Raw genomic sequence first — 25,491 nt, 5'->3', positions numbered from 1 at the left:
ATATTCGCTTTTTTTTCTGAAACTTTGGGACTCGCCCATTTCCTTACGCCCCGCTCAAATCGTCAGATTTTTGAAATATACACTCTTTTGCATGTACTTACCTTATCTCATCTTAGTCATGTACTTACCTTATCTCATCTTAATCTGACGATTTTGAGTTTTTATAAAAGGATATATTTTTTCGCCAACCTTAGCGTTAAGGACCACCCTTAACGAACACCCCTGTGTTAAGAGTTAAGAGCCAATATATAGTAGAGGTACATTTTCAGGGTACAAGGTTTCTCCCTATGTGATAATCAGACGCGCTCGAGTAACTGCAAAATCCCCGCTTGGGCTCCCCTACCATTAGGGAGGCTATTACTCCAGTAGGCAGTTAAAATTGTACCATGTAAGTACACATATGATTTTGTACTGAAATAATCTATCGAGCTGCGAAAATCGTAGATACCTTCACCTGACCGTTCTACTAATTTAATTAGTTTACTAATTCATACTCATCATACTAGTCTGCCACTTCGCTCCACTCAGATCAAGTCACGATCAAATGATCAAATTCTCCTGGAGAAAGATCGCGCGCGGTCAAAAGAGTGGGATGGAACATGGAACGTGAGCGCAAATCATGCTCCGCAGTTCTTTTGAGAAATGTTCCTAGTGCTCGTTTTTAATTATTCTTACAAGTGCATGTGTTTCATTTCCTATTCTTTAGTTATCTTTATTTCTTTATACGCTTGTGTCTGATTTGACACCTACTTCAAGTAAGCTTTTTTCTTTTCCTGGTATATTTCTTTTATTTGTGTACAAAACTACGGAATTTTTCGCTAGAAGAGGCAATCTATAACTAACAAAGATAAAAAAGATCAGAATTTGAAGTCAATTTTAGGCATACAATTGCGCCTTTTAAGTACATGGCTGATGCCGCAAAACCGAGGCAAAAGTAATAACCCGGTCTATATAGACATTTCCATAACAAATAAAGTTTAAAAAGTCCCCATCGATCCCATGTGTGATGTGTGCGTCAAAAGTTATTCGGGGTCAAAGGTCAAAATTTAAGATTTTTTGGATTTTTTTTCGAAAACGGTAAGTTTTATCAAAAAAAAAACTTTAAACCAAAGTTGTAGCTCTTAAAATTCTCTACAAAAATAGTCCTAACTATTTTTTTCCTAAGAGTTGCCATTCCTGAGATATCGCGATTCAAAGAGTCACATTATACATGATATGCACACGTTTCCACACCACCTGTAGTACTCGGCGCGTTTTTTTACCGTGGTTTCCCCTGTAGGCCTACTCCACTAACTGTTTTGACAATTTTAGGATAATTTAAGGAAACAATACCAGTCAAGTTCTAGATATTACCTTATTATTGATATTGATTATTGATATTGCTATTGATTATTAGGTTAACTATTGTTTTGATCTCTTTAGATATTTTAATCAGATTCATATTCTTGAAAGTCTACTTCAACAGTCAAGTCTTCTTCGATTTCATCTTCTTCCTCTTCCTCTTGCTGGATGTTCAAAAATTGTTCAAATGTGACTGAGTTAATTTTCCAGGCTTTTCTGTAATAATAATTCTACTACCATACTTCAATTTCAATCGTATTTTTATAGTTCTGTCATCTAAAACTACATCTTGACAAACATTCCTTAATTCATCCAACGAAAACTGGCAATCATCACTCGTTTCTATGTTGAAACATTTTCTCCATCGCAGAGTTTACAGTTTCATCTTGTGGACGGCCAATTTTACGACCAGTATTAGGTTTTAAGAAAGATTTGTAACAACTGTCATGGTATTTTGCATCAGCAGCGACTAGCGACTAAATCATACTCAAAATTAATACGTTCAAGAACTGCCTTCGAGACATCATCAGAACGATCTTGAGCTAATTTCAACAGGGATTCTTTGAATTTTAGTGTAGTCACGTTACGAATTATTTTTCGAAGATGCTGTGCTTTCTCTATCTCAGATTCTTTATTGGCTTCATTGCCACAAAATAAACAGTATTTTTAAAACAAAAATGTGATTTACTTACTCGCGTTCTAGTATGAGGTGGACTTACTTTTGAAGTACTAGCCTGTTCCTCCTCACGTTGTCTTTTCACTGCAGCGATTGAAGTTTTCCGAATGTATGATTTTCTGCAATTCACGTGTATTGTAACGGATTTTTGAGTTCTTAAATACTCAATAAACTCATCACCTCTCTCGACACTAGCCTCGATTAAATTTGGCATTCCACGACCAACCACAACTGTTTTAGTTTCACTTAAAAGTTTATTGCAAATAAAGCAAAACTGAGACATTTTTAAAACTATAAAATTGTACAAATAACGGAAACGGTACTAAATGGTAGACGCTTGTAATAGTACTTATATTCACTTGAACTGGACCTTTAGCACTAAAAGAAACAGATAATATTATGAACCAGACCTACGGACAATACTGTAGTCATTGCCTATAATAGACAATCTGTTCTTTTTTAAACAATGGTATAGCCAAATGTTTTTCAAGGCCACGTGGATAGAGGAAATTCAGTTTGGGACTGATTACCTTTTGAAGAAATATTTTCAGAATAGTATAATATACTATATAAAAGAGACACAAATAGGCATTTATACTTGTCTTAAGGGCCACATATGTATACACGTGGCTTATATGTGCATATAATGTATAAAGTAACTTTTAAAATCGCGATATCTCAGGAATGGTAACTCTTAGGAAAAAAATTGTAAGGACAAATTTTGTAGAGAATGTTAAGATCTACAACTTTGGTTTGAGGTTTTTTTTGATAAAACTTGCCGTTTTCGAAAAAAATCCAAAAAATCTCAAATTTTGACCTTTGACCCCGAATAACTTTTGACGCACACATGGGATCGATGGGGACTTTTTAAACTTTATTTGTTATGGTATACGCTAGCTCTCCACCAAAATTTGGCTTTCCGGCAATTTTTGTTATTTGCCAAGCATTTTGATGTCTAAGTTGACCGGATTAACTCAAAAATTCATTTATCGCAAGACGCAAGTTGACGAGAAAATATAACATTTATTATTCATAATTTTTTCTAATTATTTTTTATATGTTTTTTTAGCGATTTCCGGACTGGATGTTTTAAACGTCAAATTCAATGTTAATTATAATTATGTGGTTTTTGTCCCACAAAATATTATAGTCAATTTAAACCCTACCACAAGAAAATATTAAGCATCATGTTAGGTATATTTTATTATGAAGATTTATTTCCAATAAAACTCTTTAACTTTATAACCAACAAATAAATGATCTTACTGTCTAAAATGGTTGACATTTGTAGTTAATCATTATTTTTACTAGCACTTTAAAAGTTTAGATTGGCACCTCGGCACCTGCAAATATATAATGAAAATGTTATAAAAAATTCAAATATTTATATACACCAAGAACTATTTACTCGTCTCCAGCTGAGTGTAACAAAGTTTGCATAATGTAGACCTTGAATACGGATATTATGTGTTTAGCAGTACCTAATAACTGTTTTATCTTTTGTTTCATATTGGTAAACGACCTAAACATCTATTTTTATATTAAGTATAATATTACGTCATTTTTTTACTTGGGTACACTGTTGATTTTAATGTTTTCACCTTGAGAGTTAAAAATATAGAGTGTGCCAAGTTTTATGTATCATTACCAAATTAATTTTCATAAATATATTTATTTATGTATTACTAATAATATTTACATTAAATTATATTAGAAAATTACTCACAACTGTTCAAGCTAAAGCTATCTTATGAAAAGTAAACCTTTGGAAGACCCTTCTTTTTCTTCTTCTTCTTAAATGAGGCGAGACTCGTTAGTCTCTTGCACATGGTCGTAAGCCCTTTGTACCATAGCTTGTTTTTTCCTTAAATTCTAAAGGTACTGCAGTAAAGTAAACTGCAGACGTCAGTGCAGTTGTCGCCGTAACAGACGTCACTACGTTGCGACTGCGACTGCTGTCCGGCAAAACGTCAGTTGCTAATAATTATACAAATTAATAGTGCAAAGTAATGACGTTTGTCATGGTGGCAACTGTAACTGCCGTCTGTAGTTGCCGTCTGCAGTCGTTGTCGGAATCGTACCCTAATAAGTTCTATGTGACCTCAACGAACAACAATTTTCTTATTGGTAGTTTTAGGATCTCTTCTGGTTTAAACCTCAGTCCTCAGTTGACCAGTGAATTTCTACCACTTAGTACATTGCAATGGCAAAGTATAGTACATATCTGGCCCTCGGAGGTAAACTACACTATGTCGACATGGTGTTGTTTTGTTTTTATTCTTTTAACTCACTCAGCTCTCCAAGAGCTTTCTAGAGGTATACTACACTTGGTACTAATGACCACGAAAACGAAATCACCAAAAAAATAGAACACTATGTTCAAATAATTTGAGAGGTAAAAAGCGCCATGTAAACTTGGGTGTTTTTACCTTACAGGTAACTGCGTGCTGATGGCAAACACCACTATGTTGACTTAGTGCACTGAGTACCTACCGGCAAACGGGTCATAGGTAACTATTCTTCTTAACAGAAATAAATCTCTTTGTTTTTATCTATTCTTTTTTTATAGTTACATAGTTGTTGTTTTTATAAAAATCGTGGTTATTAATACATTGTAATAAACAATCAACAAATATTGTGTACCTTCTCTTAAAAATTGGTGTTTCTATTTCGAATGGTATTATACACATAGTTTCAAAAGATATGCATCACTTAAAATTATGCTAAATTAAAAAAAAATTATAAAGAATAAACAGAAGTACAAGTAATTACTAAAGCTAAGTAAGCTAAAGAACAAGTATTATTAAATGTTATTATTTTGTTGAGCCACAATATGTCAGCAAAAAATTGACAACATTGTTGTTATACCCTATATACAAACATACGTCTGTTGTGGATTACCTCGACAACGAATATTTTACTGTGCAAATTATGAAGAACGAAAGTAAATTGCCAAATACATTGTTGTTTATTGGAACAACTATTAGAGCCATTTACTTTCGCACTTCTTATGTTGCACACTAAAATATGCGTTGTCGCGATAATCCCAGACAGTCGTATATTCGTGGAATAGCCCATATTTCTGTTTTATTTCAAGAGTCAACAAATACATATTGGTTCATTAATAATAATGTTCTATTTGAGATAAAATATAGACAATTAAATGGACAACCAAACAACATACCTTGTGTCTGGTACATACAAAAAACCTATTTAGTATTACAATGGTATTACCTCATAATAACCATTTTTTTTCTTTTATAGTGCGTATAGTGCCAGAGGCTGTATACTACGGAAAAAACAGAATCTGTTCAGATTGTTATCAGATGTTAAACATCTAATGTTAACGTTTAGTGAAACGTTTTAAAAAATTCCTCAACTCGCTTTTGTTGTTTTTTTATAATACAGCTTGATAATTATACAAAACTATATTTTTCGGCCAACTCTTGTGAATTTAAACCAGACTTTTCACTTTCTCAGCTATTATTTTTTTATTAAGTTTCTTAGCGACAACGGTTTCCTATTTTACGACATATTATAGAGCTTCAAGAACTTTGTGTTCGACAACACCGACCGCAGGTTATTATGCAGGTAATTTTTAATCTTTAGCTGGATATATCTTTGGGATATATAAGCTCTACTTTAGGGCCGGCGTAGCCGAGTGGTAGTGTGCTAGGCTAGCGTGCCGGTGGTCCGGAGTTCAAATCCTACCGCCGGCAAGAACAATTAGACATTTTTAAAAATGTTTATAGGCCCCAGGTCGACTCAGCCTGAATAAAATGAGTACCTTGGGTAAAACCAGGGGTAATAATAGGCGGTTGAAGCGTAGCACTGGCCCTGTTACCTTCCTTGTATACCGTAGGCCCTAGATATAGCAGACTACCCTGCTATACTCGCAAAGCCACGTGAGCGGTATAAAACGGGAGACTATTATTATTATTATTTTTAATCTTATTTTAGATAAATACGATAAGTAATAAAATAGTATTGGGTATTTTGCAATATTGATATTGGGTATTATCAACAAGTACCTATACAAAAATATTTTGGCCGATATTAACTGGTAAATTTCTATGAAATCGGTTTTAAAAATAATGAAATTATTTGGCCGCGTCGGTATTATATAAATGGCCGTTAGTATAGGTTGCCGATTTTGACAGATGGCCGTTAACACAGGTTTTACTGTAATAACATTTTACTAAAATAAAAATTTGTTTCATGAAAAGTACCTAGCTAATTTTTTTGAGCTTAAATACGTTTAAATTCATTAATTATTTTATAAGTATAGATCAAACCTATCAGAGGTAAACTGCACTATGGCACTGTAAATTACCATTAATTACAGTAATTAGGGCAAATTTTCACGTTTTATTAGTTGAATTGTACAAACTAGTTATATGTTATGGTTAAAATACGATCACATTGTCTTTCGGACCGAAAGATACCTAATTATGGGATATATAAGATTTTTAAAACATTCAGAGGTAAACTGCACTATGTCACTGTAAAATACCATTAATTACAGTAATTAGGGCAAATTTTAACGTTTTATTACTTTATTAGTTGTATTGTACAAACTAGTTATATGTTATGATTAAAATATGATCACATTGTCTCTCAGAGCGAAAGATACCTAATTATGGGATATATAAGATTTTTTAAATATTCAAACTGCTCCACTGAAAAGTTGCTTAAAATGACATAGTGTAGTTTACCTCCGAGGTCCAGATATGTGTATTGCAGTCTCTTCTTCCACTTTCTCCGCCATGATTCATTCATCTTACCTAATTTTGTATAGGTGGTTTCTTAAACGGCTTTGGAAGTTTAAATCGTTATAAATATTGTTCTGATAATGTTTCCTGTTATAAAAACTTACTTAAGATACATACTTTTGTTAGTAAAAATTGCAATAACAAATTTGATACATGGCTTCTACCGGTGTACCCTTTGCAAAATATTCTACTTCCTCTTTTTTTGTGTAGACATAACTTTGTCTGTTTTTCAATGGGCCTTCGGTAAGTTATCGTTCCGTCCGTTTTTTTTTCACTGATCGTCTTCTTATTGGCAAACCCTCTGTCGCCGTCTTTACCACTCCATTTGTTGTTATTCAGTTTATGTGATCGTTCCCTTCTACTCTTCTTTTTCTTACCCAATCGCCATCCTTGATGTTCTCCACCATCTACGTCGTATACAGTGTATAATATGTACTTCTAGCTCTTACTCAATATGTCCCATAGTGTCTTACCATCGATTTTTCTAACGGTTTTCATCTCTGCTGTTTCTAGTAATCTTTTTGTTCCCTGTGTCGGGTCGTATTTCTGCCGCATATTTCATTATTGGCGTGATGCCTGTTTTGTAAACTCTGCCTTTCATCTCTTTTTCAATATTCCTGTTTCCTCATATTATTTCAATCAGGCAACCTGAGGCTCCGTTTTCTCTATTCACTTGAACTTCCATTTGTGTTTCGAGCTTTCCGTAGCTAGATAGTGTGATGCCTAGATTTTTAAACTTCATCACATTATCTGACTCACCAGTTCTAATTTACATTTTAGTTTAGTAGATTTGCTGTTATAACCATGCATTTTGTATTTTTTGGGGAAATTAACTTAACATGTTAAATTTTCTGGCGGTTCCCATTGGTATCCCATTGCGAGCTTCAATTGAATCAGTCAGGTCTTCTACTTTTATTTCTATTGTGTTGTTGTGGTAGCTTTTTTCGATAGATTTTATTATTTCCAGACGTATCTCTCTTTTTTACAATAAGTGGATAACGTCTTTTAATTTAACCCTTTCAAGTGCCCTCTTAAGGTGTACGAAACAAAAATATACCGGTTTGTTGTAATGATTTCTGTTGTACTTGCCTCAAGCCTCAATATAAATATAACGTCGCGCGTCGGTGCATGATCTTCCCTCCCCTACGATAGGAGTGTTCAGTGGTGTAACAAAATTCGTCGGGGCCCCCCGCAGAATTTGAAATGGGACCCCCTTTAAAAAATTACTAAATGTGACAAGTTTAACAAATACTTATATGTGTTATAGCCCAGTAAATGAACCTGAAATATGGCGATACCGTGTAATTTTCAATGTCACCACCGAAGTGGTCCAGTCAATACTTTTCGAGTTACTTCATACGAGTGAAAATGTTCAACATTTTTCAACAAAAAAACACGTTTTCAGGCGGCTTTTCGCAAATAACTCAAAAAGTAAGTACTCTTATACTAAATTTACAATCAAGATGCAGTAGAAATAAACAAACCAAGACACGTTAAGTGCTACTAGGAGCACTCCCGAATCATAATTTACAATGTATAAACTTTAAAGAATCATGATTTGGGATTTACAATGTATATACATTGTAAATTATGATTCGGGACTGCTCCTAGTACTATTTAAAGTGTCTTGATTTGTTTATTTCTACTGCATCTTGATTGTAAATTTAGTATAAGTAAGTAGCAAAAATGTAGATTATACAAAAATGAAATCTATCGACCAAGTAAATGCAAATTTGTAGTTCATAAAAAATTGTTCTTATGCGTCGAATTCCAAATCGAATATTTCAACGTGAAATAACCAAAAAATGAAGCACTTTTTGGGGAAAACTCATTAGAACTTTTTTAAAGTGGTTAAAAAAAGTTTTAGGTATTTTTAATTTTTATGAAAATTTCTATCATCAAAACTAAGCGAGTTACGCTCAAAATACAGTTAAAGCCTTTTTGGTAAAAAAATTGTGAAAATCTCCCCCTATTTAATACCCCAAATGAAACTAATCATTACCTATTTACAAATTACTTAACTTTTTTTATATGACCTGTAAGTTTCACCGGTTCAAAGTTCACCACTAATTACGAGTGTATGCAAATTTTGAACAGCCATACCTTAACCAATTTTTGTCTTACAGAAAAACAAAATAAAACCAAAATATTTATAAAAGAAAAACATACATTTTTTACTCTTTGAGATTTTTCGTATCACTAATACTCAAGGGCGGATCCAAGACCAATTTTCGGGGGAGGCCATGAACTTTTTCTATGATACATGCATAGCTTAGGTTTCCTCACACTTTACCTCGTTCAGCACAACCTTTACTACCGTTCAGTACAAAGCTAAAAACATTTTTCTCGTAGCAAGCGGGATATGTGTGTGTGTGTTCACAAAGAGGGGATGGCATTAGATAAACTTTTTGCCACAGATATTTGAAAGTTGAAGATTGAAGATGTCATATTAAATTTTTATTTTAGAATCTTTAAGAAATTGTATGATAATATCATTAATAGTTTTGGTATTGAAGCTTAGTAGATGTGAAATATTCAGCGGTAAACTTACATTCCGCTCCCGAAGTCTAGCAATTAGTGCTTTCGTATGGTTTTTATTAAGTTCACAATTAAAGATTATATGATTTAAATCTGCAGTAGAGTAGTTATCACATGAACAGAGAGAGTTGATACGCATTCCTATTTTAGCTAAATGTGCAGGAAAATTGCCATGGTTTAATCTTAAGCGACTTAGGGATGTGGAATAAAACCGAGTAACGTGATAATCAAATATGTGTGGGATATTTTGCGGAAGTTGTGGGTATATGTAAGTGTATGGATTCCTCGAAGTTTGTACAAACTTAAGCCAAATAGTTTCCCATTTCTTTCTTAATTTTTTATGCAATTCTGGAATGTAATCGCTGGAGATTGTTAAATCTACTATTTCATTTAAAGTTGCCGAATTCTTTGCCATTTCATCCACTATCTCATTTTCTTTGATTCCAGCATGTCCTTTTACCCAGATAAAGACCAAGTCACTACTCTTATTTTTAAATCGAGCGATTGTCTTTCTAATATGGCATAACAACTCATTGTTGTGTTTTTTGGTTATTGGTTGTGATATTGCCTCAAGAGCAGATAAAGAATCTGATAGTATAACCGTGTCTCCAAAGTTCTGTTCAACCGCGTAAGTTAGGGCTCTTTCAATAGCATAAAGTTCGGCAGTGAAGATAGATGTACATTTAGGTAGTCTAAAAGAATTACCACTTTTTATATTAGAAACATAATAAGCACTACCTACACTATTACATGTTTTCGAACCATCTGTATAGATGTATTTATAATTAGAAAATTCAGATAAGATTAATTTTATAATTTTATTGTTTTGGCATGGTAGGTTTCTATATGTAGGTTTTATGATCTTTGGAAAGATTGCGATTTCCTCAATAGAAAGGTTATATATGGGTAATATTTGTTTAGTGTTAATGTTAAAGTTGTTAGTTTCTAGATAAGCATCTGTAAGAGGGGGAGAAGTTTTAATTCTCCAATAAGAATTTGTTAAGTTATATTCAGTGAGACTGTTAATTTTACTTAATAATTTATGTGAGTCTAAAGTCCTGGTCTTTAATAGAAACTTATTAGACAAGAATTCTCTTCTAAGGTTTAGAGGAGGTTCCTGCGCTTCTGCTAGAATTGCAGCACATGGCGTTGACTTAAACGCACTAATACATATACGTATTGCCTTATATTGAATATGATCGATTTTTGATAAATTAGATTTTGACGATGAACCATATAAAAAGCATCCATAATCAATGATTGACCGAATATACGATTTATAGAACATTAATGCTATCTTTGGGTCGGCACCCCATCTAGCTTTACATATGCAACGAAGCATGTTTAAACCTTTTTCGCATTTGTTGATAATGTGATTCACATGGAGTGTCCAGGTTAGTTTTTTGTCCAAAACCACGCCCAGATACTTATGGTGAGAGGATACATTAATATCAACATTACTTAAATTTATACTGGTAGGGGAACTTAACCTATGTCTAGTGAAAAAGGTGATGCTAGATTTTTCAGGGGATAACGTGAAATTAAAAGCCATAGACCATCTTTTTACACATTGCATTATCAGATCCAAATCGCATAAACACTCATTATATGATTTACGGCTGCTGTATATACAGAAATCGTCTGCATACTGAATAATTTTAATTGTATTATTTGTTTCATTTAACATGTCATGTAATTCTGCAGTATAGATATTAAAAAGTACTGGACTTAGGACTGAACCTTGCGGAATTCCGACTGATAATAATCGAGGGCCGTAAATGTGATTTTCTGAATCTCGAATGAAAACTTCTCTGTCCCTATACAAATCTGTGATTCTTTGTGCGAATTTATAATTTAGACCGTATTTTATGAGCTGAACAGTTAAAATATCAATATCCAGAGTATCATAAGCCCCTTTAATATCTAAAAACAAGCATGCCGTTATAAGATTAACGGAAAGTGCATTCTGAATGTCGGAAACTAATTGAGCTAATGCTTCAGAGGTGCCTTTGCCTCTGCGATATCCAAACTGATTAATAGGTAATAAACAATTACTTTCAAAATGCAATTCCATTCTTAATTTGATAATTCTCTCAAATGTTTTTGTAATGCATGATATTAATGAAATTGGTCTGTAAGAGTTAGGTAGACTTAAATTTTTGTTGGGTTTAGCAAGTAAGCAAATTACAGTTTTTTTTAAACTTTGGTCATATAATCCTTGCAACCACCAACTATTAAAAATATTTAAAAGAATTCCTTTAGCAATTTCAGGCAAGTATTCAATCATTTTATATGTAATGCTATCAAAACCCGGTGCTGTACTTTTAGATTGTTTGATTGCTAATCGTAATTCCTCCAAACTGATAGGTATATAAAATGATTCATTGCATGCTACATTACTATTAAATTTACTGAAGTCGATTTTATTTGATGCAAATTTGGGAATAAAAAACTCAAAAAAATCGTCCACCATATCAGCTGATATACTGCCCGATCCCGTTGAGTCTTTGTTTGATATTTTTTTTATAAATTGCCAAATTTTAGTAGGGTGCGTGTTTTTATTAATATTGCTTATGAAAGATATCCAGCTATCTCGAGCTTTTTTAGAAAATAGTAATTTAGTTTGACTAGCTACATTTTGATATTGACAATAGTTTGTATAGTTTGAGACACGTTTATACTGGTTCAGGGCTTCTTTTCTGCGACGAAACATATCATAGCATTCGGTATCCCACCATATTGGACGTTGAGTTACTTGTTGTCTTGCTCTTTTTAGGGGAATAGTTGCGGATGCTGCCTCTGAGACCTTTTCCATAAAAATAGAGAAGCTTAGTAGATTGGAGTTTAGATTTTGGTTTGTACTAATTAACGAATTTTCCAGTATAGTGGAGTATGCAGACCAATCAGCTAATTTATCATTCCATTTAGATGCTGGATTTTTATTTATTATAACTCTATCCCTAATAATTTCAAATTTGATTAAGCAATGATCTGAACCTAACGCATCTGGTACGACATCCCATACACAACAATCACTAGCCAAACTAGCAGAGCAAAATGTAACGTCTACCGCCGAAGGTAGCTCTTCTGGACGAGAAATTCTAGTTGGTTTACCATTATTGAGAACAACATAGTTATTGTCATCTAAGGCTTCTACTAATTGATTACCACAAGCTTTATTAATATGAGATCCCCAAAGTGTATGATGGCTGTTAAAATCGCCACAGAAGATAACAGGAGAATTAAATTGCCGAAAGATATTTGACCAATCTGATTTAGAAACATTTAATTTAGGTGGTTTATACACCGATACTAGTATGATATTTAAGGACGGAAATTTAACTGCGCAAAGTTCTAAATCTTTTTTATATGCAAAAGTAATAGGAAAATTTATAAATTTAATGTCTTGGCGAACTGCAATGGCAACACCGCCAAAGCCATTTGCACGATCCTGTCGGATAATCTTATACCCTTTTAGTTTAAAAGAATGGTTTGGTTTTTTGAAGGTTTCTGATAAAGCTATAATATCTACAGGATTATTGTGTAAAAAATTTAATAAACTTGGATGGTTTTTAGAGAAAGAACGAATATTCCATTGGATAACTTTAATGTTTTTACTATTGGGTGTACTTATCTTATTAGTGGATTGAATCATCAGAACAAGATTCAATATCGATTTCTGGAATTAGATTTGAAGGACTTAATATAGAGGAGATCATATTTCTAATATTTTCTTCTAAATTGTAATTTGTTTCCGATGAATCTGAATTAACTACTTGTTTAACTACGGTTATTATCTGACTTGTTAGTTTTTCCTTATATTGGATAAAGTCATCTCTGTGAGGATTTGGTATGATGGGATTATGTGAAGATTTGGTTTTTTTTGATTGAAAATGGGAAGAAGTAGGCAGAGACGGAGAAATAGGTGGAGACTCCGGAGCAGACGGCTTACGTTTTTGCACTTGTCTTTTGGGTGAAGTATTTCGAACAATGGGTTTACGTAGCAAAAAGCTAGAATTTGGAGTTTGGGACGTACTGGGGAGTGGCAGAGAGGGAAAATTAGTGGAATTATTAAGAACTGAAAATCTATTATTTGTAGAAATCTTGGCATAAGATGGATTATCATGCAATCTTTCAGCTTCTTTAAATGTAATATTTTCCCTGGCCATGAGTTGTTTGATATTTTTTTGTTTCTTATATACTGGACAATCTCTGGATGTAGAGCAGTGTTCATTATTTTGGCAATAAATGCAGAATTTTTCGCAAGAAGAGTCTGACGTATGATTTAGGCTAGAACAGTTTCGACAGTGAGAAGATTTGGTTTTACATTGCTTGGCAGAATGCCCATATCGCAGGCAATTAAAACATTGAACAACGGGGAATATATATGGTTCTACAGAGAAATTGCATAAATTAATTGTTATATTTTGAGGAAGTTCATTTCCTACAAATTGAACAATAACCATTTGTCTGTTTACATATGAAATATTACCGTCTTTATCTGTTACCTTTCGTTTCATGCGTTGAACTTGAACCACCTCTTTATTAGATATTATGGCATTTTTTAAATATTCCTCAGAAAAGTATGTGTCAATATTTAAGCAAGCGGGATATGTGTTTGAAATAAAAGCATTTGAACTGCAAATATTTAAATTTGGATTATTTTAAATCCTCGAGGGGGAGGGCTCTGGAGCCGCTCTTTCTAATACTTTTTAAGTTATTTTGAAAAAAGGGCATTTTCCTAAATTAAAAAAAAATTTACTATAAAACCAATTTTTTTCCTAAATAAGAACTTTGAACCGATCCAACTTAAGGGGAGATTTCACGTTTTTTTTTTTTGCAAAAAAAGGGGCCAACTTTATTTTGAGCGCAACTCCGTTGGGTTTGATGCTAGAAGCTTGCTATAAAATGCTATAAAAATGTTATAGAAAATAAAAATAAAGCTCTTTTTTAACTATTAAAAAAAAGTTTCAATGAGTTTCAATTCAATTTAAAACTGAACGAATAAGAACAATTTTTCATGAGCTACAATTTTCCTTTTACTCTGTCGATAGACTTCATGAATAGGTACACCATTTTTGTTTTTGTTTTTATAAGCTACTTCAATTTTTGCTAAAAATATTTTTTCGATTATTTCATTCATAGGAGATTCTGACCAATAGAAAGCTATTAGTACATAAATCTAAATTAAACTGATAACTTTTTTGATAATTTCCCGTCGTCAAGCATATTACGGCAGATGCCCTTCGTTGCTACGAAAAAATACATTCAGTGACATTAATGACAAATGTTTTAAACATTATAAAAGTGATGACTTTCAACCGTCAAATACATATTTTAGGGGAGTGCGTTTAGATTTTCACTTCGGAAAAAATCAAACAAGATAAAACTTTTTGTAATTTCATTAAGAAATGTTTAATAAACAACATATCAAAAAGTTCTACTCGAGAAGTGGGTGCTTCATTTTTTATTAAACAAATGAACAGCGAAGTTAGATGTTTTTTTAAATAACTCCGAAAATATAATTTAAAAAAAAAAAACTGACTTGACCATTAAAAAAATCAGAAAATTTTACAAAAAAACCTTATATAAAGATTTTTCTAAAATTAAATCTCTAGCTTCTGTAATTTTTTTATTTATAACGCTAAAGTCACCCTTCTCACACAAATTGGCGCACTGTAAACTAGCGTTGGAAGAAGTGCACGGTTGAGTTTTTTTAATGTAATTCTTTAACTAATGGATCAAAATAAATTTTACAAGTTGGACATGAAAGAAGATGAAATAAGCTATCTTATGGTTGTAATAAAAAGAAATAAAATGTATGGACATAAGTACGGTCTTGGCGAAAAGTGAGCCTTACATGAATTTTGTTTAAAAATGATTTAAAAATGTGTAACTAAAACAATTTTACTTATAAAACTCTCAAATTTGCACAACTTAACTCTCAATCATCTTACTAAACGAGGTTTTATTAAAAAAAAATCTCAAAAATTTAATTCAAATAATACGATGTCTCAAAAAATGTAATTTTTGAAAACTTCGTAGTTATACAGAATTCCCACCACTTTAAGACGGTATTACTCAAGTTTGAATAAATCTAATACAATTTTTTTGCTATTTTTTTTAAAGCTTGGGATGTAATCTTTAAAAAACACTGAGTTATTTTAGTTTAAAAATGAAATAATATTTTTGAGAAAACTAAGAAAGATAACAAAAATGTAATACAAAAACCGAAAATTACCAGCTGAAAAAATGTATATGCAGAGTGATCAAAACTTTTTCTGTAAAACTTACCTAAAATACATTTAATAATAAGCTTCAACAATAATAAATGTTCAACAAAAAAATTTTTTTTAGCTCTTATACAGTATGTCTGCGTAACTTGGATGGAACCTATTGATAACTTTTTTAATATCAGTTTTACGAAAAAAAGTCATTCTTTATAAAATACTCTGCATCGTATATAACATAAGCTGCAACCATCAAATATCAAATTTTGTTAATTTTGTACGAGGTATGTCAAAAAATATGAATTTCAGTCAAGAGTAAATTACCTTTATATTTCAAAATATCGAGAATTTTTATAAAGAAAAGTTATTTGGAATTAAAAACTATGTTCCAATATGTAATTATATCCTTCTAATCGAATAGTTGTTTTTTTTTTAAATATTCTTTCTAATACATTTTAATTTTTAATATTATTGTGAAAATTATTTGTTTATCTTTTTTTTTAAGAATGAAATTCCATATTTGTTTGATTGGATTCTACTTGTTTTTCATTTAAATATCCGCCAATTTGGATCCGCCATTTTGAAATTTAAATTTTTAATCTTTAATTCAGATTCAACAACCTGCTAAAAATAAAGACAATAAATGTTTTAGAAAAATGTTCTTTTTTATGTTCTTTTTAGAAAATCCGCATTTTGGATCCGCCATTTTATAGTTTATAATGTTAACATTTAAGTTAGGTTTATCAAAGCACTCAAAAATAAATATATGTAGAAATAAATACATTTTGTAAAGAAATTATGATTTTACAACTATTTTTTAAGTTATCCGCCATTTGGGATCTGTCATTTTATAATTTAAATTATCAAAATTTGATTCAGGTTCAGCAACCTCTCAAAAATATAGTCGAACACGCTTATTAGAATACCTCTTAAAGGAATATCCCGGTTTAAGGAATAGAAATTTGAGGTCCCGAAACATTTATAGTAGCAATCAGTGACCGGTTATTAGAATATCCCGGTTATAGGAATACTTTTGCTTGGCACAAAGGCTATTCCAATAAGCGGGTTCGACTCCACATATATGCAAATAAACACGTTCTATAAAAAAAAATCGGATTTTACAACTACTTTTTAAGGATTCTTAGGAAAAAATCCGCCATTTTGAATCCGCCATTTTGAATTTGCAAATTGTAATGTCAGATTCGGGTTCAGCATAATCAAAACTAAAATAAAAACATTTTTTATCAAAATAAAATGTTGAATTCACCCATATTCTTAACATTATTTCTACAAAACAATTGTTATTGTTTAAAGTTTAAACAATTAATAAACAATTAGCGGCGAAATTTGTGAGTAGAACTTTTTACTTTAACATATTTGTAAACCAACAAAAAAAGTTTTAGAAAAATATAACCTTGTTTGATTTTTTCCGGAACATTGTATCTTTTCGTTCTAATTGCACTCCCCTATTTATAACAACTGTGTGTTTAATTGTACTAATTTGTACTTTCATAAATAAATTACAATAAAATTTTGGTTTTGAACAGTTTTATTCATGAAATAGTCGCAACAAATTGCACTCGATCTCTAAAATTAATATAGAATTTTAGAGCTCTTGTGCAATTACTACTGATAATATTTAATTCGATAAAATTCTTTTTTTTTGCGTTATTTGCAAAAACCGCCTGAATGCGTGGTTTTTTTTGTTGAAAAATAAACATTTTCACTCGCGTCACTTGAAAAGTATTGACTTAGATAAGGAAGCTCTATAGAACAAAAGTTGCTTATAATTAGTCAATTTATCCATTTCCGGACTTATTTTAAACTATACTTTTCACCCCGAGAAGGGGTGACTTTCACCTCCCAAGTAAAAGCAACCAACGGCACAACTCCAACTTTGAAGTGGAGGATAAGTAGAATCTAAATCAAAATTGCTAAGCAAATACGTCGTGACGCTGATAATTAATTACACTCCAAAACGGTCATTTACTGGGCTATTAGTGTATTCATGCACTGTTTATGACAACTTACAATTTTCATCTTTATATAGAATAAAATAGAAAGAAAATTAATAAACGACTACATTATTACATAGTATTATTCTATGAGATGAACAACTTTCTTCGTGCACTACTATCAGCGAAAATATCCACAATTTTATTAATATACATACAATACATACATGTGATACATTGTATCTATCTGATGGACAACTTCATTTTCAATAGTGTATTGCTTAAAAAACGTTGCGTATGTATGCGCAAAATAATATAACCATAACACATTTTTACATATTTATATTAGACAACAAGATGGGCCCCTGAGGTACTGGGGCCACCCCGCAAGCTTCATGCTGCGGGGCCTCTGTTACGCCCCTGGGAGTGTTGTGGGGAATCCCGGGGGTGGGAGTTGCAAACTTTTTTTGCAACTTTTGGTCCCAAAATTGACATTCTCAACAAAATTCAGCTTGTTCATATATAATATTCTTAGAGATTTAGTTTTATTTTCGTCTCTGCTCTCTGAGAACTGGACTATTAGTATGAACCAGTGTAGACCTTTTAGAGCAGTTTATCTGATTTTACTAGCAATAAAATTAACGTATCAAACATACTAACATTATTGACTGTAACTAAAATTCGAACTACTATATACGATCTCGAGAACACTTTAACCGATTTACATACCTCTCAAATCCAGAATGATAAGTACATCGGTGTGGTATGTGAATACCACACTTTATTTAATTTCCTTTTTGTCACTAGTAATGGATGTAGAGAGCTTCTTCTCTCACTCGACACACTTTAATTATAGAAGTAAAAGGCCATTAAGACGCCGAAGACGAAATAACAGCGACTTGAGGAGATTGGTAGTTATTCGTGAATTATTGGTTCTAGATATTTTGGAAGTGAATCAATCACTATATTTAGGTCAAATCTAATCTAACAGACATCGGAATTATTGTTTCATACAAAAATGCTTAATAGTTCGGATAGTGAGAAAAAATAATGATAGCTAAAATATGCTTCTTCTTCTAGTCCCATGACCGTCATCGATCGTTTAATATAATGTTGGCTATCATATTCGCTATCGTGCCTTTATTGACAGCAGTTCTGAATTATGCAGTCGATTTTCCGTACAATTGTCTTAGATTTTTTAGCCATTATGTTCTTCTACCCGGACCACATTTCCGGAAATTTCCGTAAAGCCAAAACTGGCTTTTCGAAAAAATACTAAGAGGGAAAAGGTTTTAGAAACATTGTGGTTAACTAATGGTACTACAATACTACAATAATAATTTAATTGGAACGTACACAAAAGTTTGGGTTGGTTTAAGGGAACAAAACCCCCATAAATTTTTTATGGGGTGCACAAATTTCACTATATTTTTTTTAAAGATGTTTCTGCCACAAGTTCATTTTCAATAAAAAATCTCTAATACTTTTCGAAATATTGGAAAAAATCGATTTTCATTTTGTATCTTCAAACGGCTGTAACTTTTTTTATGTGCACATTTATACCAGTGGCGGCTCGTGACCTCAGTATGCGGATAGGCGACACATATACCTTTATATATACTCTATACCAGCGGTTCTCAACCTTTTTGAGTGATGTACCACTTACAGTTATTTTAATTATTTTTGGTACCACCTATATTTTTAAATTGTATTATCAATACTTATTAAGTACTACTATTTTAATTTTTTCTGTATTTTGTGTACCACCGCCAATAATGATATGTACCACCAGTGGTACATGTACCACAGATTGAGAACCTCTGCTCTATACTCTACTATATAATATACTCGCATGTATACCTTAAGAGTATACACAGTATGTCGCATTTACGATGAAGACACATATTGCCTTGCGGCTATCAAAATAAATACAGATATGAAATTTTGCAGTCAAGAAGTGTGATTTTCACATTTCTTAAGATAGTCAACTCAAATTTAAATTTTAAACTCGGCCTACTGTTAATCCACAAACAGGGCGAATTTTCGATATTTTGCTTCACGTTAAAGATATCGGAAAAAGTTGTTCCAAATATTATTCTAACCCCACGTACCAAATTTCATGACAAAATTCGCACTTTTAATTTTTTCAGTATTTGTAGTCAGGATCCTAAAACATACAATTAGCTATCCCGAGATGCAGCTCGTGACAACCATTGTCGAAGGCCCAAAAAAATGTCGCCTTTAGCCCCTGGAAATTCTCGATCACTATGGCCAGACAAGCCACAATTACAGCGCTGAGCTTAGTGTAAAGAGTGAGAGTGAGAGACGCATACGATTCTGTTCTGTTCTTAGGCGTATTTGAAAAGTGTCTACTCGTTAGGGTAGTGCAAGAGGTTAGGCGGCGCCTACCTTGCCTAACACGACGGGCCGCCCCTGATTTGTACTAAGGTAAGTTAGGTTCAATAGAACTATTTTTTGTCGCAGAATATGTGATTTAATTTATGTCCTATATTTTTGTTACACCCTGTATATGCCAAAAAATCATAATTGAATATAAATAAAAATCGATCTGTTTATAATTTGTGTCCAAAATTGCTTATTTTCGAAAAAATGAATTTATTCCAAAATTTTTCCTCTTACTGTATTTATCATATCATACTCGTCGCATTCCAAACGTTAGCGTTAGACTAAAAATCGTAACAAATATCTTTTAACCAGAACTCCCTATCTCACGCCTTCCACATCATAATATAAACAAAAGCAACACCGTCTGGAATATACTCATGCACACATGCACTTAACCTATACTAGGTGAGCAAACGTCGTCAGGATGTTTAATTTAATTGCTGACACATTCATTTAAGATCATAAAGTAGGTACAGCAAGCAGTAACGTTTTATTCTCCTACTGTTTTGTTCTGTAACAACAGATCCACTGTACTTTTTATTTTATCGAAAGCAAGAAACAAATAAAGAGTGAAATGTGAATTAAATGCAGCTAAAAATGGCAAGTAACCAATTTGAAATTTATATGACATATACTCGTCTTAGAAATTTCTCAAGACTTTCTGTGCTATTTACAATTATTTAATTATTATAGAATCAAGTTATCTAAATATTAGGTATTTTAAATAAATAAAACGACTTGATTTATTGAATCTGGAATTAATCATTGTTATTGTTTTTGTTCTTGGTAAATTATAATAATATAATTTAATTAGATTCTTAATTGAAAAACTACGAATATATGGCGTGTCAGATGAATGCTCCAGTATCTAACTAAACTAAACATTAACTCAAAAATAAATAACCATTTTCAATTTTGTTGCAAAACGAAAATACAGCCGCACCATATTCTAGTCCAATTAGTGTGTGCAGCAAGCACTTCTACCGGTTTCGAAACTTAATAGTCTCTCATCAGGAGGCACGTGAATTATAAATTGTAAAATTCCCTCATCTTCCTTAGTCTCAGCATCCGCATGGCTTGCAAATTGTAGAAGCCTCGGAGGTGTAACCAGAGAAGGTTCTCATTGTTTTCAGTGTGGTGGGATGTAGAGTACCATTATGTTGTTTTATACGCCATTAGAGTGAAAACTTAGTCTTTTGCTAGCAGTTGCCGCTAGGGCATCTATGCCATTTCGTTCGTTGCAATCCGGGACTGCACGCCGGGGTTTGTTTTGGTTGGATCTGAGAGAGCAGCATATGTGCCTCCTAATTAGAGACTAATAAGTTTCGAAACCGGTAGAGGTGCTTGCTGCACTCTCTGATTAGAGTAGAATATGGTGTGGCTGTATTTTCGTTTTGCAACAAAATTGAAAATGGTTATTCATTTTTGATTTACATATTTACTCTGATTGGAGTACGAAGGGAACCATTCTCGTTGGAACTTTACCGCTCTGAGCAGATGGGACGTGAATTATAAATTGTAAAATTCCTTCATCTTTCTTAGTCTCAACATCCGCATGGCTTGCAAACTGTAGAAGCCTCGGATGTGTAACCAGAGAAGGTTCCCATTGTTTTCAGTCTGGTGGGATGTAGAGTAACATTATGTTGTTTTATATGCTATTAGAGTGAAAACTTAGTCTTTTTTTAAACATTAACTAATAGGGAACTTGCACAATTTTGTTTTATTACATGATAATGTCAGTTTCGTTTAAAAATAAGATTTCCAAAATTTCACGCCTCAAAAAATCAATAATAACTTAGAAGTACAAATTTAAAATCTTCTGTGTATTTAAATAATTTTAAACAAACGAAAAAGCGCGCAAGCATGTGTTACTCATATAATTCTAATATTTTGTAATCACATTTCTCATGTCTCATATTTATATAAAAGTATATACCATTTTGTTTACTTTTTAGTTTGATCCAGTTTTTGAAGAGATATTAGTAATGAATTGTGTGTGTGTGTTTACTATGGAAAATAAAAGTAAATACTATAAGCGTTGTTTAGTACCATTGTGTTAAAGTACAACCATTAAAACCTAAAATAAAATATTTATTAGATTACCAGTCGATAAGAAACAGCGTTCAATAAAGTGGTTACATGCATGTTGAAAGGATATTAAAGACATTTTACTTCATTCTCAAAGTCTTCATGTACGTGAAAATAATTTTAATCTAAGTATTTAATGTCTGTTGACTGCTTAATAGTTTTTTTTAATAAATCAAGTGAATTTTGAACAAAACAAAAATATAATTTTGGTATAATTTGGTAGATGTAGATTACAGATTGAATATTATTTTCCTATACAATATTTTCTGCCTCTGTTTTTACTATAACATTAAAATAAACTAATCATAATAATAAATATTTATAAAGTAAAAATAAAAATGTATACCATTTTTATTCAGTTGCAATGCGAGGCCAAAAATGTCTTAATTTTCACTTAGATTAGAGAGCGCAACCAGCACTCTTATCGACGATTTCACCTCTTGTTAGAGGCTCTTCAGAGAATGCATAGGTTGCTTTTCTCTCATCCAGTAAATTTTTCGACATATATTAGTCCCACACTGCACTGAGGTGAATGGATTAGGTGACTAGCGTCATCTGGCAATTGAAAGATAAAGATCTATCTTTTATCTTTTTATCTTTTTATCTATCTTTTTTTATCTTTATAAATATTTATGTTCATGATGGGTAAGTTATCATGCTGTGCTTTAGAAAAACCCTCTTCGGTCATTTTAAAAAATTGTCTTAACCAAAACACTCAAATATTATGAAATATATAGTTCACAGCAACTATCTAAATATTTATAAAACTGATATTCAAAATGACTACAACAAGTAAACGAATATCAAACTTAATGAATTAATGGCGCGGAACTTGAACATTTTTAACTTTATGACGTCACGACCAATGAGGGCGCGTTTTGGACTGGCTTGGAATTAGTGGAGCCACTGAAGGTTTTCACCTCCGATTTCGTTGAACCTTCATCGATTTTCATGAAAATTGGTGAGTAGTTAGAGGATACCTCAAGCAACAAAGGTGACATGATGCAAACTTGCGCTTTTACCTTAGGGGTGGATGCCACCCCTTCTCGGGGATGAAAATTATTTTATCAAAAATAATACCATAAATCGATATAAGGACAAATTCTAAGCAAAATTTGTTATACAGTACGTAAATCGTTCAGCTGGACATAGGGACCATACATTGTGTATATTTAGATACATAAATACATACATTGTATTATATTGAGATACTTGTGGCAACTGAGCTCTCTCGATGACAATATGTTTATTAGCATTAAGGGGCATTAACCTTAAAATTCACAACTCATTTCGACTGACACAAATAAACGTCAAAATATGACAATGTACTAGCTGAATATTTTTGGCCTGAGGGAATGAGAAAACTGTTTAGTTTTGAAATTAGTTTTTAAATAAAAAATATTTTAAAAATTAAAATAAAATTATTAACTCATTAATCACAAACTTTGTTTTTGATTTATTTATGGACAGCCTTGCTTCAAAAGTCACTCATTCTATTCGTTCTAACAGCTCTATTACACCAAAAACTCGTACTCAAACAGAAGCTTTAATTAACACAGGCTAGCGCAGTTGCCACAATTCTCTCCATGTATATTCCCTATGTCCAGCTGAACGATTTACGTACTGTATAAAGTTATTAATATAAATCAATGCTTTTTGAATTATTAAGAATCAAAGATTTTATTTTTTCCGTAAAAAATGCATGCTTTAAATCAGTTTTTCACGTATAACTCAAAAACTATAAGCTTTTATAAAAAAGTTATTATTAACAAAATTGAAGATAATAAAAAATTGAGTACACTCCTCACATAAGAAACTAAACTAATATTAAGTCAAAGTGAGTTATGGGTAATTGAATGTAAATTTTTTTCGACGAGTACTCAAATCTAAGTATTCAAGCTTAAATAACGGGAAAACGATGCATTTTATAAATACGCCTGTTAAGCACTTGTCAAAGCAAGTCGGATTACCTATCAAGTGAGCTTCAGAAAAAGTTAATAGCATTAAAATTGAGCAAGTTATGATGAAAATAAGACAACCCTTTCGAATTTTTTAGGAAAAAGTAAAAAATAAAATATACCCCATTTCCATAAAAATTAAAATTTATACGAATCCTTACAATAATTTCTTTATGTTAACATAAATAATGATTTCAACAATTTTGACCGGTTTAGAATGAAAATTTTTGAAAAAAAAATATGATTTAAAAAAATCAGAATTTTTAAAATGATCGTAATTTTCATTTTTTTTTGATAATAACTCCAAAAATACTCAATACACGTAAAAAATTATATATAACCAAATTCAGTTTTTTCTATATCAAATATTTTACCTTTTTTATTATTTCTGTAGGGTAAAAAATAACCGAGATAGAAACGTTTAAAGCTTAAATTTTGCTGCGAGAACCATGTAACCGGGGCCATTTAACCTTTTATTTTTAAAAAAGTAAGAGGTTTAAAAGATTAAATTCAACGTCGTTTAATTGCTCTTGGAATTAACTTTCAAATGGTTTTTAGTTGAACCTTATATCCTAACAATTAACGGACTTATTAAAAAAAAACAGGAACATTTTTTAGAAAAAACTTTAAAAGATAAATTTTGAAAAATTTTTGGAGCATAAATTTTAATGCTATCAACTTGTTCGAGGGCTCATTTGATAGATATTTATAAGTACTTTGATAAATGTTTTATAAGTGTATGTTACAAAATGCATCATTTTCCCGTTATTTAAGCTTCAATACTTAGATTTGAGTACTCGCCGAAAAAATATACATTCAATTACCTATAACTCACTTTCAGTTAACATTAAAAGGTATTTTTAGTAAGTGGTTTATTTCTTTTTTTATTAGCTTCAATTTTGGTAATAATAACTTTTTTGTAAAACCTTATAGTTTTTGAGTTATTTATGAAAAATCGGTTAAAAACATGCATTTTTCTCACGAAAATTTAAAATCTTTGATCTTTAATAACTCAAAAAGTTTTGATTTATTTTAATAACTTTATATAAGAAATTTTACTTAGAATTTGTCCCTCTATCGAATTATGTAATTATTTTTAATAAAATAATTTTCACTCTCGAGAAGGGGTGGCACCCACCCCCAGGGTAAAAGCGCAACCAATTTTCCAGCAAATCGATGGAGATTCAACGAAATCGGAGGTAATAGCTCATATCCACCTTCAGTGACTGCACTAAATATTAAAAACAATATTTATTGATAAAAATTGTTTTAATTGTGATAATGACGTTGATTTCAATGATGACTAAGCAATTTCTGGTAGGTATTTAGTTATTTTTTATAAAATTTTTTAACACACAATGTGTTAAGCTTGGCATAAACATCTCTGGACTGGCAACGTTGTTTGTTTTTTCAAGAAATTGGTTTTCTATTCGACTTTCCATTTAGTTTGTTTGATTATGACTTATATTTACGGATGTATTGGAATCTTTTTAATCGGTTTTAATAAGTCTTATGTATGCTTTTTTA

At 31.7% G+C, this 25,491-nt stretch overlaps 2 protein-coding genes across 6 annotated transcripts in view; one reads left to right on the top strand and one right to left on the bottom strand.

The window, feature by feature from the left end:
* The window catches only part of LOC126889923 (E3 ubiquitin-protein ligase MYCBP2), a 743,799-nt gene that overhangs the window by 502,536 nt on the left and 215,772 nt on the right, over positions 1 to 25,491 (bottom strand). The gene's annotated exons all lie outside the window — the stretch shown is intronic.
* LOC126889925 (uncharacterized) overlaps positions 1 to 25,491 on the top strand; it is a 64,252-nt gene that overhangs the window by 11,594 nt on the left and 27,167 nt on the right. The window contains exon 1 of one of the 2 annotated variants that reach the window (XM_050658666.1): positions 20,387 to 20,518. The exons of the other annotated variant lie outside the window; for it this stretch is intronic. The gene's annotated coding sequence lies outside the window, so the exon portion shown is untranslated. Of the gene's footprint in view, positions 1 to 20,386; positions 20,519 to 25,491 lie in introns of those variants that run through there. 2 annotated transcript variants of the gene reach the window in all.

The sequence above is a fragment of the Diabrotica virgifera genome, chromosome 8 (genome assembly GCF_917563875.1).
Source record: "Diabrotica virgifera virgifera chromosome 8, PGI_DIABVI_V3a".
Taxonomy (NCBI): domain Eukaryota; kingdom Metazoa; phylum Arthropoda; class Insecta; order Coleoptera; family Chrysomelidae; genus Diabrotica; species Diabrotica virgifera.
The sequence above is the reverse complement of the archived record's forward strand: the minus strand, read 5'-3'. Positions and strand labels throughout refer to the sequence as shown.